Source organism: Benincasa hispida, chromosome 9 (assembly GCF_027475165.1).
Source record: "Benincasa hispida cultivar pf3 chromosome 9, pf3_genome.v1.1, whole genome shotgun sequence".
Taxonomy (NCBI): domain Eukaryota; kingdom Viridiplantae; phylum Streptophyta; class Magnoliopsida; order Cucurbitales; family Cucurbitaceae; genus Benincasa; species Benincasa hispida.
Window position 1 is genome coordinate 74,427,146 of NC_143486.1, and position 14,736 is coordinate 74,441,881.

A 14,736-nucleotide genomic window follows, 5' to 3' on the forward strand; every position below is an offset into this window, starting at 1 on the left:
TCTGAGGGTATGAGAAGTGGCTGACTGATAGAACTGCTACCTTTGAAGACCTTTCTTCAAGATTCCCTTGAACAACTATGAACCCTTTGAAGACTTTCTTCAAGAAAACTTCGAACAAGTTAGAACACGACCACAAAGACTTCCTCGACATTCTCAGGTCGAGAACCCAGGAATGGTAGACTCTGGCTATTTTGGATTTGAGGGTATTTTGTGGAGAGGAATAAGGAATTGAAATTGTTCAACAACAAAATCCAATTCACACACATAAAACTCTTCTGTCTTTTCTCACTATCTCAATCGATCAACCTTGCAAGAAGAAGAAAAATTTTCTTTTTCAACATGCTAAATATTACAACCACCCACTTATGGCGTGGAGAGAAAATAGGGGGAAGGAATTGTAACTCTCTTCCTCATTTTTATTTAAAATAAAAATGATATTTAATATATTTATTAAATTATATGTTATATCAAATATAACATATAACCTATAGACTTAATATTGTATCACATACAATATAACATATAGTTTCTTTTCTCTCTTATATGATATTTAATATAAATCACATTTATATTAAATTTAACAACTATGAATCCAATTCATAGAATCTATATTTGAATCTTATTCAAATATTTATTTCCTCTCATTAAGCTATAATGTATTAAATACATTATAATAATTATATCACATATAATTAAAACAACTTAATTATATCATATATAATTAAATCTCTCCACTAATTGGGAAATTCTTATCAATAGAAAAATCCCAAAAAGATTTACACTTTATAGCAAAAGTTCTAAAAGTGCTTTGTATTTTTGGAACTTTTTGCTATAAAGTGTGAATATTTTTATTTTTAAAAAGGACCCTACTAATTTGAACAATTCAAATTAATCCAAATGCTGATTCTCCATTAATCTTATTGAGATACTAAGGGAACCTCATGAACTTGTAGCTTGAAGCTCTAATGGTACATGAATAATCAATTAAAATTTTTAATTAAATTATTCACCATCCGTTAACCATCGAGCACTCCATTAAATACCGACAGTTGCATTCTTTGTAGTGCAAATATATTTTTGTGTTCATTGGATAAATCCACAGTATGATGACCCTTCACAAATTGCTTGTAAATACAGCTAGGCCAAAATTACCATTTTGGCCCTATATTTACCCCTAACTTCTTAAGTACCATTGATTCCTCTAATGAATAATAGATCATAATCCAACTATGACTAAATTTCTCTCAGGCTAGGAGAGGGTATGACACCACATTGTTCAAGACCCGGAATCAGCCCTTAAGGGAGAAATTTATCTACTTACTCCGACCTCAAAGAAGGAGTGAATTCCTTCTTGTGTAGCTGTGTTCCCAGCTCCCCAATTAGACGATCTAGCCACTCTCACTCATACAAATCAAAGGATCACCCTCATAGGTAAGAGTTCACAATTCACTCAGGATTCATGTCATGTTACCTATGGTCATCCAGCTGAAATGTAAGTCTTTATTATGAATGACATTATATAACGAGACTAAACATTTCGTGGTCCGGTCTTATACAAACTCCTTTGTATATATTATACCCGCTCACATGTTTATACATGAATAATGAGGATCATATTATTTCTAGCACTTTATAACAATTGTAACACCTACAAAGCGGATCAAACTCATAGTGTCATCAGGATAAGGTATTTAGCCGGATAAATCTACTACAGACTATTTAGGTTATCACTTAAACATGATCCATCCACTCGTATGTCTTTATATACATGTTTAAGTTACAAAGATAACCTTGGATGTTAGTTTGTTGGTTTGTAGTTAATGCAACTAAAATATCATATATTTTATAGACAATGGATTTGAAAAAAAATATCATATATTTTATTAAATAACAATGAATTTATTTAATAATGTTTACAAACTATAGGATCCTACGAGATTTAGGGCAATGAATTTGTTCAATACTGTATTATTATTTATTGAATATAAAGCAATATGTTTCCAAATAGAAAACAATATGTTTCAAAACTATTACCTTAAAAATATGTTTCCAAACTATTGAACTCCACCGCTAATCACGTTGATCTATGAGATGTGCTAAAAATAGAAAAAAGAAATTTAGTGTTTGTAAATTTTTTTTTAAAAAAAAATAAAACAAAATTAAAGACAAACTTTTACTTATCACCTAAGATGACATACACCAAACGAAGATCTTGAACGAATGGAACTCTCGAAAAGACAAGTGAATGCAAAAAATGGAGTGAAATTATTTAAAAGCAACAAGAAAAAAAAAGAAAAGAACAAATAAAGATAATTACCAGAATTAGTAGAAGGATGGGATGCACGGAGAAATGAGAATATAATGAAAGAAAGAAAAAAAAAAAAAAAAAAAAACAAAATAACAAAAGAAAAGAACAAATAAAGATAGTTACCACTAGATCGGGAAGAAGAATGGGTAGTTTTAGTCTCCATTGTCCAATTTTTAGGCCAAATATGGCGGAATCGAAAACATACCACGAAGAAATAGTGTTTTAATCTTCGATTTCCATTATAAATTTTTTAATTTCAATTTTTTTATTTAAAAAAAAAGTCAATGTTTTAACATTTTTCAATTAAACATCCGCTATTAGATTTTTTTTTTTTTTTTTTTTTTTTTTTTTTTTTTTTTTTTTTTTTTTAATTTTTAGAAACAAACCATTTCAATTTATCCAATCCCAAATGAACTAGCACAAGAATAATAGGAGAAGCCCACTTTTGACCTAATAAGATAGGCTAAGAGTATTGTGAACAAACTAACGTCGACAAACAGTCCGATAATGATATTTATAAGTGAGTCTTCAGACTAACTGACGTGGCTATCTATGTAAGTAAGACCCGAGTAACTCGAACCAACCTAACCCAAATGTTTCATGATTGGGTTGGGTTGAATTCATTTTTTAATGAGGATTATTTGGATCGAAGAAATTTACAATAACAATTGAGTTGGGTCTAAAAATTGTTCAATCCAACCCAACCTACGCTCCTAATATTTAGGATGATAATGACAAAAAATACTCACTTCTATATTCTTGTTCTTAAATACTTTAAATCTTTAACTAGCATCGACTAAGTTTTCCATTATCTAATTTGTTTGAGGCAATAATAATTTTTCAGCGTAGAATTAATTTAATAAAATTAAAAGTTTCATGAGGTAAAAATTGATTCGAGATTAAATAGAAATATAAAAATGAGTTTTTGCCTAATTTTTAGGCCAACATGTGTTAGTCTCGAGTGTACATTTTAAAATTTTTAATTTTAACTTTTTTTTTTATTGAAAAAAAGTAATGTTTTAACATTTTTCAATTAAATATCTTCTATTAATTTTTTTTTTTTTTAAAAACAAACCATTTCGATTTATCCAATGGAGAAATGAGCTATGATAATAGGAGGTCAATTCAGACCGCTTCCAAAGCTTCCAAATCCACTTTTGACTTAATAAGATAGGCTAATAGTATTCATAAGTGAGCAAAGTAGCGTAGCGACGAACCGCTCGATAATATTATTTTGGAGGTATGTTTGATTTCTTTTCCTATTGGGGTCTGAATTTCCTAATTTTGTGTATTTTTTTTTGTAGTTAATTTATCCATGAATTCTCATTTTTGTATAGGAACCCTCCACAATATACTCAAGTGTAGACTAACTTTCATTAAACAAAACATGAACCACTTAAAAAAAGCTGAGCTGCAATCGGTTTTGAGATGTCTCTAAATATTGTTATTACTTTTTAGGTAGGAGGAAGGTTCTGAAATGCAAACTTGCGAAGCTTACAAAGACAATTTGATTTATTAATGAAATATAATGAATTTAAAAGAGTAAGATCACTCGGAAAATGCTTTTAATATTTAAAATTAATTTCAATAATATAAAAAATATTGGAATAAATAGTATGTGTTTATTCGTGTAGAGTTGCATTGTTTTATGAATGAATATGTCTTTTCGTAATTAAACAATTTGAATAAGCGACATAACTACTAAATATGTCTCTTATCCAAATTGCATTTGAAAACCTTTTCATAAGCACTTTTCTCCCATAAAACTTTTCTACTTTTTATGATTTTTTTTTTCAAGTTTAGTTTACTTCTACAAAATATAATTTGTTAAATCTTATGGACACAATGTTGCTTCTATAAGAAAGACAATATGTTCTATTTTGGAAGACAATTACTCATGAAACTAGAATTAATAAAATTGTATTAAAAGGTGATGTGAAGTTGTTGGGTTCAGATTCTCTCAAATATACCAAATTATGCATTTTTTAATTTTTTAATGATATTTTTTTATAACAACATTTAGAATTATAAAATTAAACATTGAGTAAATTTTGAATGATTAAAAGTATATTTCAAAAATTTTAAAAATAATTTTAACAATTTCAAAATCACTTCAACCTCGTATTAAAATTTAAATAATAAGCTTGAGATTTAATAAAATTACAAAGTTCGTAACTGCTTTAAGCTTGGGCTTTAAATCGGCACTCCACTTAACGAGTGACGGTCGGTCGTTAGCATTTGCATACGTATAGTTGATTTTCATAAAATATCAGAAATATCCTTTTTTATCTTAAAATATTACATCATACGAAAAGATAATGGAAAAGTAGATTAGAATCTACAATATGTTCAACCAATAAAATTATGTTAAGGTCAGCATGTGGTTTTTTTTTTTTTTTTTTGCTTTTATGTTGAGATTTGCGACGTTATTATCATTTTTTTTAAGTATAGAATATCATTTTTAGTAGTTTCTAATGTTTGAGGATGGTTGATAATCATTTTGTTTTTATGTTATTTATTTGTGAAAAGTTAAGTTATTTAATATCGTTACAATTTCATCAATGTGAATAAATATGTAATTTAATAGATATTAGCTTCATATGAGATAATAGACACTCTTTATGTATGTATTCATTTTTTTATTATAGAAAGATCCTGACTATACCATGTTACGGGTGCATCACATCATTTTTTAAGTATAAAATATTTTTTTCCCTTTCAAGAAGTAAGTGATGAATGAATTACTTCATAGTAATTAAAATATGTTTGATCGTAAAATGAAGATTAGACTGAGTTTGCCTTGATTTGATTAGCCTCCGTTATTTTTTAGATTAAAATTTGATATTTTTATTTAAATCCGTGATATATTCAAAAGTAGTTATGTTGGAGAATCTTCACAAGTATTTCTTTTTAAAAATTATCAAAGTATGTCATTTTTTTATCTCCTTTTCTTTCTTTTATCTCTTTTTTGTATTGTTTCTCATCTTTATGAGGTTTGTTTGTGTTGGAAATCGAATTCACGTTCATAGAGATTTAGTTGAATGTGTTTGTTATTTGTATATGTTTTATGAATATTCAAATCTTGATAACAGATTTTATATCTAAAAAAAATCATTTAGTCAAGAAATTTATTTGTTATTTTGATATATATTTGTTTTTAATTACTAGGTTTTTCTTTTTCACAATTGATATTGAAAAATGTGTTATAAAATAAAGTATGTCATCTATTATTTTTTAATAATATTTGCCATTTCTTTTGCTTTTTTGACCTTTTTTGTCAAAGTAAATGATGAACGAATCAATTAAATTTTGATTTTTTTTTAAATCTTTGATATTGTTATGGGTAATTTGGACCTAAGGTAAAATTATTTTAAGAGGCTCAACTAAGGTTTAAACAAGTAATGGAAAGTGGTTGGGCCCAATTTGATGTACAAAATCCAATGAAAATAATAGAAGGTGAGGTAAGAATGAGCCGAAGCCTATCCCAAGAGCCTTGGCCTAAGGTCGAGACTGAGCCTGGTCGTTTGACTATGGTTGATTCTCTCCATGTCGAATGTTCAATAAAACCTCCATAATGGATACAGTCGAGGTTTACCCTACCATTTCGATCCAAGATCGATTCCTCACATGTTGGATGATAAAAAAGAACCCTAATACTTCTCCTAGATAGATTGGGAAACATAATCCTTAAAATGTTAGGTCATAGCAATCTATAAATAAACCATGAGCGTATTGTGGAAAGGAAGTAAGTTTTATTTGATGACAGTTCACTTGATAATTCCTCTCGTTTTGCAGGCTATTTTTCTTCTCTATTCAAATAAATTTATTGTTGTTGTCCATCAAAGATCAAAGGCCTTGACAAAATTTTGGTATCAACAGATATATTCATGAGTAGTTAAGTGAGTATCTCCAAAATGATTTTTTTTTTAAAGATTAACAAATAAATAGGTCATTTATTTATTTATTCTCATTCTTTTTTCTTTTTTAGTATTAGTATTGTTTCTCATCTCTTTTAACGTTTGTTAGTGTTGGAAGTTGGTGAATTCAAAGTAAGACATTACAAGAATTTGGGTTTATTCGACGCTGGGGTCGTCGACAGAAGCTAAGAACACCGTCGGGACAACCTTTCCCGACGGTTTAAATGTTGTTGCCTGAACCGTCGGGGAAACTTCGTTGGAAAAACCTTTCCCGACGATTTGGAAGCCCTACTGTAGGGGAAAAGAATTATCTCGACAGAGAAGGATGGGGTTTTTTCCCTGACCCTGAAGAAAGTCGTCGGGAAAATGGCATAACTCTCGACGATATACCATCAGGATGGTACTATTAGCCCGACGGTCTTTGAATTGTCGAGATGAGGTAATTTATCTCGACGGTGAGGGTGTCGTCGAGTATTTTACTTTCGCCTGACGGTGACGTGGACCATCGAGATATATCTATCGCCCGATGATTGGGGACTGTCGGGCTATATCCTTAACCCCGATGGTCTCTAGCCACTGTTGGGATATCTTTAAAGCCCGACGGTGTCTAGTCACCAACGGGAGTTCTTTGCCCGACCCTTTTACCGTCGGGAGACCGTTAGGATTTCTTTAAATAAATAAACATATTTAAATACCTATTTAAATTTATTTATTTATTTATTTTTATATCTGTTTTTTTTCCTCAAATGTCATACCTGTTTGAATCTTACATATATCAATCAAACTAAAATAAGATTGCCAAAATGAAGTAAATGTCAATAATAGATCAATAATATATAGAAAACACGTTTGAATCTACAGTTGGGGATGATGCCCTAAATTATTGGGTCCTGTAGTTTGTAAACACTGTATTGAACAAAAGCTTGTGATGTAATAATATATGATATTTTCTTCACTATTGTCTATGAAACATGGGATGTTTTATTTGCTTTACCACAAAGCAAAAAAAAAGATCCTTGGTTGTCGTTGTAAGTTAAGCATATATGTGGAGACATATACAGGCGGATCATGCCTTAAGTGATAACCAAAATGGTCTTTAGTATATGGATATAGGAGGGGAACCTTATCCTCGTGACACTACAAATGCGGCCGACTTTGTAGAATAGTTACAAGTGTTGTGACTTGCTACAGATGGTCCAATCTTGATCATTCATGTGGAGACATGCGAGTGGGTGCGTCCTATACAAAAGAGTTTGTATATGACCGGACCACAAAGTGTTATAGTCTCGTTATATAACGTCGTTCATGACAAAGACTTCACTTCACTAGGATGACCATAGGTAATATGACCTTAATCCTGAGTGAGTTGAGAACTCCTGCCTTTGAGGGCGGTCCTTTGATTTGCATAGGTGCCAGTGGCCAGATTGCCGACTCAAACCTATCACTTTGGGGATTCATCTGATTTGGGAGCTGGGAACTCAGCTACACAAGATGGAATTATCTCCTTCCTCGAAGCAGAGGTAAGTAGATAGATTACTCCCTTAAGGGCTGATTCCTGGACTTGAATGATGTGGCGCACTACACGCCTTCTCATGGCGCGGGAGTTGTCCACACATAGTAGGACTATGTTGTATTGTTCATTAGAGGGATTAGTGATACTTAAGAAGTTAGATGTAACTACAGGGGCAAAACGATCAATTGGCCCAGCTGTACTTACGAGCATCTGTGAAGGGTTATCGTACTGTTGACTAGTTATATCCGATGGACATAGAAATATATCTGTGGTGAGAAGAGTGCAATTGTTGGTCTTTAGTGGAATGCTTGGCTGTTAACGGATGGTGGATCTCGTGGCTAAAGAGTTTAGTCAGCTATTCACGTACCATTAGAGCTTCAAGCCATAGGTTCATAAGGTCCCATTGGTAGCTCAATGGATTCAAGTTGAGAATCAGTTTTTGGGTCAGTTTGAAGTGTTTAAATTGACAAGAGAAAGTTTGATTATATATGATATGATTAAACTAGTTAATTATATATGATATAGTTGACATGATGTATGAGATACATTAATTGAAGGAAAATGATATAAATATGATTTATATCTATTGGAGGAGAAAAGGACTATGGTTTATATGTTGCATATGATGTGATATTCAAACTATAGGTTATAAATATAATATGATTATATTTATTTTTAATTAAAAAATTATGAGATAATTTTTTTGTGGGTTTTTCTCCATAACCGTACGAGATAGTGGGAGGTTGCATTCAATTTTCATAATCAAAGGATAAAATGAAAATAGTTTTTATTTTGCAAAAGAGATCGGATAATCGCTTCACGAATTGTACACTATCCATCATCTAGCTAACGAGAGCATACACGATAGCTCAAGTTGTCCTAAATGATCGTGTACATGCGCAGATTACATAAACGATTGTATAGCATTTTCTAAATGATCGCGTGCAAGAGCGAGTTTTCCTAAACGATTGTCTAAACGATCAGCCTTGATTTACTAAACGATCGTGCACTTGTTTCTAAATGAACAAGCACTCGTCTATACGATAGACTCCAAACCTCTCCCACTTGCTTGGTCGTTGTAAATGATCGTAGTTTTCTCCTCCCTTCTACCAAATCCAACAGAGCCCACACCTCCTGGATTCTCATTCCAAGAATACTGAGGTTACTGGGTGGTGGCATCCTCCTTGCTGCTTGTTCGTGTAGAAGACCATTCGGTGGTAAGCGATAGCGAGATTTGGTAGACGATTGGCTTGGCTTGCACAAGGACAACGAGAGGTGTGTTTCTTTGAAGAGAGCAAGAGAAAGGCAGAAGAAGTGTTCTTCAAAGGTGAATCTTTCAGTCTTTTATATTTCTAAGTTAAAAGCATGCCGTAATTTGTTAGTAAATGCATACTTGTATGTATGTGTGTGAATGCAGTATTTCTATCACAATGACTTTGGAACGATCTTGCTTTCGCTCATAGGTACTCTTTGATAAAAGATCCTTCATCTACAACCTTAATCCAAGAGTTTCTATAACATCCATAATTTCTTAATCGGAAAAAACTTTACATGATAACAAAGTAAATATTGGGAGATGTACAATTCCTAAATCCAAAACAACATTAACAAAAATCTACAACCTAAATACGCTTGCCGAGAGATGCATCTTTAACAAAAATCTCCAGATACCTACAAAATACAAATTTAAATAAGTTTAATGCTCAATATACTATATACCAATCTCAACTAAACAAACCAACTTACCTCAATCATAAACAAACCAAAAAACCAAGAAACCAACTAAGAACATTAATGAATTGAACTCAATCATAAACAAACCAACTTACCTAAATCATAAAGAAACCAACTTACCTTAATCACAAACCCAACAACCCAACTCAATCATAACTTAAACTTAAACATACTTGTATTTAAATATAGATATGCAATCAACTGAAACAAACTAACTAACTCAAACAAATAAACTTACACAATAAACTGAAACACCCCCCCCCCCCCTTCCAAATTATTTTCACAATCAAACTAACTTACACACTCAACTGAGACACTCAACTAACTTACACAATCAAACAAACTAACTTATACACAATCAACTTAAATGCCCCCTCCCCCCTCCCCCCACCCCCCAAAATTATTCCCAATCGTAATAAACAAACTAAGTTATATAATCAACTGAAACAAACTAACTTACACACTCAACTGAGACACCCCCTTACCCCTCACCCCCCAAAATTATTCTCAATTATAATATACAAACCAACTGAAACACATATTTATACGTTTATATTGTTACCATAACTACAGGATAACAACATACACAATCATCTAATTTAGCATAAAATGAAATTCAAACTCAACTTCAGAACGTTAACTATACTTTACATAACTATACGTTTATATTGTTACCATAACTGTAGAATAACAACATATACAATCTTATAATTAGGTTTACTACGAAAGTCGAAGAGCTCATACTTAGTTTGATCTATCTTTCATAAGCTGTAAGAGCATAGCTTTCATATCCTCCATCTCAGATTGGATTCTATCTCTTGTTGTTGTTGAAGGAACCCTTATACAAGAGTACCTATCAACGGAAGCGGATCTTTCCAATTTCATTGTGACAGAATTTTCACACACACATTCTAACAAACAGATATGCATTGAAAACACTAATTACTGACATGCTTTTAAAGATAAATAAAAAAGATCGAGAGAACATACCAGTTGAATACTTTCTTCAATCGAACTCAGTCCAACGTGAATGAACTCCTCTCGTTCCTACTCGTCCAGCAATCAGTCACCTAGCAACACCATGGTCGTCTACACGATCAGCAGCGCACAAATAACAAGCAACCGAGGATGACACCACCACTCAAAGCCCTTGGTATTCTCAGAGTAAAAATCCAAAGGGTGGACTTTGATGAAATTGGTAGAGGGGAAGAGGAAAAGTGATCATGTCCTATGAACAAGCAAATGGGAAAAAGGATAAGACTATTGTATAGTTAGGTGTGCTTGATCGTATAGAGCGAGGTACATGATCGTATAGTAAACACTAAGCAATCGTCAATCAAAAGGTAAGCGATCGTTTAGTTACGCTCGGCGTGCTAAGCGATCGTCTAGCAAAGGTAAGCGATCATTTAGATAATCGTGGGTGATCGTTTAGCTATGCGGGTGTGCGATCGTTTAGGAAGGTGTACGCTATCGTATAGGCTCTCAACGCTAAGCGATTGAAGGCTTTCACACTGTGAGCAAATTTTCCGTATCACATGCAAAATGAAACTATTTTCATTTTATTCTTCAGTTACAAAAACTGAATTCAACATCCCACTTTCGAACAAATTCGGAGAAAACTTCGGTCAATTATCTTATAACCGCCTAATTAATTAAATAATGAATATAATCTTATTACATTATTCACCTATAGTTTGATATCATATATCAACTATAGTGTTTTCTCCTCTACTTGAAAATCATATTTATATCCAATTCTCCAAAATAATGTATCTCATACACTTAGTCAATCATATCATATATAATTAACTAGTTCAATTATATCATATATAATTAAACTCCCTCTTGTAAATTGCAACATTTCAAATTGACCCAAAAACTTATTCTCAACTTTTATCCAAGCTACCAAGGGGACCTTATGAACCTATGGCTCGAAGCTCTAACGGTACGTGAATAGCTGACTAAACTCTTTAGTAACGATATGCACCATCCATTAACTACCATGCATTCCACTAAAGACCGACAACTGAACTCTTCTTATCACAGATATATTTCCGTGTCCATTGGATATAACCAATCACGAGTACGATAACCTTTCACATATGCTCGTAAGTACAGTTAGGTCAAATTATCATTTTGCCCCTGTAGTTACATCTCATTCCTTAAGTACCACTGATTTCTCTAATGAACAATACAACATAGTTCAACTGTGTGTGAATACCTCTCGGACCAAGAAAAGGTATATGGCACCACATCGTTCAAGCCCTGGAATCAGCCCTTAAGGGAGCTATCTATCTATTTACCCCTGCTTCAGGGAAGGAGTGAATTCCATCTTGTGTAGCTGAGTTCCCAGCTCCCAAATCAGACGAATCCCCAAAGTGGTAGGTTTGAGTCGATGACCCGACCACTCGCACCCATGTAAATCAAAGGACCGCCCTCAATGGCAGGAGTTCCTAACTCACTTAAGATTGAGGTCATGTTATCTATGGTCATTCTAGTGAAGTGAAATCTCTGTCATAAACAGTGTTATATAACGAGACGTTAACACTTCGTGGTCAGGTCTTATTCAAACTCTTTGTATAGGATACCCCTGCTCACATGTCCCCTACATGAATGATCAGGATCAGACCATCTGTGACAAGTCACAACACTTGTAACTATTCCACAAAGCGGGCCGCATCCATAGCGTTACCATGATAATGTTTCCCTCCTATATCCATATACTACAGACCATTTTGGTTATCCTTTAAGACATGATCCACTTGTATGTCACCACATACATGCTTACGTTACATAAAGACAACCAGGGATTTTAGTTTATTGTTTTGTGGTAAAGCAAATAAAACATTCAACTGAGCAAAATTAACAAGTGAAGTAAAATATCATATATTATACTGATGGAACTCTTATTCAAGAGTATCTACGAGCGTAAGCGGATCTTTCCAATTCATTGTGATAGAATTACCGCATATACATTCAAAACATACTAATATGCATTCATCATGCTAAAGATATCAAGAAATCATACCAGATGAGGATTTCTCCTTCACAGTGAGTCTGAAACCCAATCGTCTACCTCGAATAATTACCACTCAAACAGAAGGAAAGGGAGAAGACAACACCACTCAAAGCCATCAGTATTCTTGAAGTGAGAATCCAAATGTTCGGATTTGGTAGAGGGAAGAAGGAAGAGAGACCGTACACAACAATCAAGCAAGTGGGAGAAGAGGTCGTCTATCGTATAGACAAGATGCTTGATCGTTTAGGTGAAGTATAGATTGTGTAGGAAAAGTAAGCGATCATCTAAATGATCGTGTAGGAAAAGGGTGAGAAATCGTCCGAACAATCGCGTAGTAAAAACTAAGCGATCGTATATACGATCGTTTAGTAAATACCGGGAGCTAAACGATTGCTTAGGAAAAAAGTAAACGATCGTTTAGATAATAGTGCACGACGGTGTAATCGGTATGCGATCGCTTAGCAATATCGTATATGTAAGCGATCATGCAGTCACTATCGTATAGGCACTGATTTTAAACGATGACACTATTTTTCACAATGTCCGCGCACACCGTAAACTATTTATAATGCACTCATCCGTTATTTAGAACAGAAGAGACGCCTTCCTATTTCCTTTATAACCGACCAATTAATGTGATTTTATCATATTCATAACATATAATTAATATCATATATTAATTATAATATTTTCCTCTACTAAATATAAATCATATTTAATCCAATTTCCTCCAAATTAAAGTATCTCATACATAAATTTAATTATATCATATTTAATTAACTCTTTCAACCATAAAAAATCAAACTCCCCCTTGTCAATTTGAACATTTCAAATTGACCCAAAAACTGACTCTCAACTTGTATCCAAGCTACCAAGGGGACCTTAACGGTACGTGAATATCTTACTAAAGTCTTTAGTCACGATATCCACCATCCATTAACTACTAGGCACTTCACTAAAGACCGACAGTTGAACTTTTCTTGCCATAGATATATTTTTATGTCCATTGGATATAACCAATCATCAGTATGATGGCCCTTCACAGATGCTCGTAATTATAACAGGCCAATTTACCATTTTGCCTCTGTAATTACATCTTCCTCCTTAAGTATCACTGGTCCCTCTAATGAACAATACAACACAGTCCTACTATGTGTGAACACCTCTCGGGCCATGAGAAGGTGCGTGGCGCCACATTGTTCAAGCGCCGGGATCAACCCTTAAGAGAGAAATCTATCTACTTACTCCTACTTTGGGGAAGGAGTGAACTCCATGTTGTGAAGCTGAGTTCCCAGCTCCTAAATCAGACAAATCCCCAAAATGGTAGGTTTGAGTCGGCGTTCTGGCCACTCGTACCCATGCAAATCAAAGGACCGCCCTCAATGGCAGGAGTTCCCAACTCACTCAAGATTGAGGTTATGTTACCTATGGTCATCCTAGTGAAGTGAAGTCTCAGTCATGAATGGTGTTATATGACAAGATATTAACACTTCAAGGTCAAGTCTTATATAAACTCTTTGTATAGGACACCCCCACTCGCATGTCCACTATACGAATGATCAGGATCAGACCATCAGTGACAAGTTACAACATTTGTAACAATTCCACAAGGCGGGCCACGTCGTAGTGTTACCAGGATAAGGTTTCCCTCATATATCCATATACTACAGACTATCTTAGTTGTCACTTAAGACATGATCCACTTGTATGTCATTACATACATGCTTAAGTTACATAAAGACAACCAAGGATATTAAGTTTATTAGTTTGTGGTAAAATGAAAAATATCTAAATGTGCAAAGTGAAGTAGTGAAGTAAATATCATTTATATTAAGCATCACAAATGTTCGTACAAAGTTGTTTATAAACTACTAGACACGAGACTTTAGGGCACAAACCCCAACAATCTCCCACTTGTCCTAAAGCGAAGTAGGGAGTACAAGTAGACAGGTACAAAACAATAAACTAAGGCATAAAATCCCAGTGCAACAAAATCTCCCACTTGCTCTAGTCCAGCCGCGGGCGGTTTCGTAGACCTATGCTTTGAAGGTGAGCCTTAAACACTGTAGCCGTGATAGCCTTCGTAAACAAATCAGCAACGTTTTGCTCCGAGGCGATCTTCGTGACGATCACGTCTCCTCGATGCACTATCATGTGGATCGACTTTAACATGGCAATAGGTGAGAAAGTCTCTCGACTCCCTTCACCTGGGTATAACCCTTTGCCACAAGTCGAGTCTTGAAGA